The 1642-nt window shown below is 34.3% G+C and overlaps 1 protein-coding gene across 1 annotated transcript in view; it reads left to right on the top strand.

Moving 5' to 3' along the window:
• Positions 1-1642, top strand: part of LOC128248167 (uncharacterized) — an 11934-nt gene that overhangs the window by 9196 nt on the left and 1096 nt on the right. The window lies entirely within an intron of this gene.

The following is a 1642-nucleotide window of genomic DNA, read 5'->3' as shown; positions in this document are numbered from 1 at the left end:
TATATATAAAGATGGCATAAACGGATATTAAACAGATTGATATATAAAATAAATAACTGTGAACCTTACCTTCCGCATTTAAACCTATATCTCTGGTTGAATTGTATCATAAGGTAAACAGAAGTATCATTTTCGTAATTGTGGAGAGTAGACACCTGGTTTTCTCCCCCACCCCACCCCCAGACCTACAATGCTGACTAATCGCCATCAAGAATATAAATCTTAAATACACCCTACATATATATATAACATCGTGCTGTTCTCTGCTATAAAACTATTCTTTAATTTGTTTTGATTTGACAAAATCGTTCTGCGAGCAGCGATGTTTGTGGAATTACAAAATATGCACTTATAGAAGATTTTAAATGTTCCTTATATTGTGGTTCGTGTACTTATCTGAAGAAAACGGTTTTTTATAATGTTATAAAGTACCCATTAATCAATAAAAAAAAAAATTCGATGGAAATAGCTCTAATGAATCGACATCTACATATGAGCATACAAACACAACTGAAATACAAAAGTACTGTAATATTGTGTCATACTAATTCAATCTGAAAATTACATGAAAACAATATGTCAGTGAAATAACCCGCCAGTTCGCAGTGTTAACTTGAAGAGGAGGTTAATTAGTTGATCTGAAATCGCCGATGGCAGAATCTTTATGTAAAAGAATGTATTGTCATAGAAGCTAGCTGTCCTACTGATGTGAATATCTTCCTGAAAATCAAAGATATAGAGGAATACTATGGACAACTACTTTGAAAGTTCCAGATGCTATATCCAGGTTACAAGTTTGCAATTATAGTGAGAAACTGACTAATAGACAGTCTACGTAGACTTAGGTTTTCATTAGCAGAAAGCAACCATCTTAATAATGAAAACCAGTAAGTGGTGCAGTAAAACTATGCAAGACTTTTTTGAAGTTTAAAATGAAAATTTTTATTCATTATCAATATTCCAACGAAAGAGCTTTGTATGTTTGTTACAACCCAGCAACTTCCTCAGAAGAAGAATTTGTGTAATTAACGGTTACACCGAAGAGTGCCCCACTTGATTAACGGAACAGCCTGGTCGGTAAATTAACGTACAAGTGGCTAATCATTCTACAGACACGCGTACCCTTAATGTAGTTGTCGGGAAGATTCGTTGTAATACAGAATGTCACAAAGCTGGCCTTATGAATTACAGGTACAATTCATTTTTGCGAGCAGAGTAGACTGGAGAAACGTCAAATTAAGTGTCTTCCTCAAGGGCACAATGTGCCACCGAGATTCATACTGAGGATCTTATGTTAGGTTAATTACCCTAATGGCTAGTTGTTCTACCCTATTCACTAAGCCATGTACATTCACATAGACACGTCTATACATGCATGCAAACGTACATACATACATACCTAAATAAAAATTTACCGAGCATAGTAAACTAAACTAACTGGAGTTCATCTACGTTCACTAAGATTAGTTAGCATTGTTATCCGATATGAGCGAACACGGAAACCGCTAGGATTGTTTACCCTATTAACCAATTTTTTAAATTTACCTTTATATATATATATATATATATATATATATATATACATACACTCTCACACACACGCGCGTATACCCACACAAACACACATACACACAGACATATA

This window comes from Octopus bimaculoides, chromosome 6 (assembly GCF_001194135.2).
Source record: "Octopus bimaculoides isolate UCB-OBI-ISO-001 chromosome 6, ASM119413v2, whole genome shotgun sequence".
Taxonomy (NCBI): domain Eukaryota; kingdom Metazoa; phylum Mollusca; class Cephalopoda; order Octopoda; family Octopodidae; genus Octopus; species Octopus bimaculoides.
The sequence above is the reverse complement of the archived record's forward strand: the minus strand, read 5'-3'. Positions and strand labels throughout refer to the sequence as shown.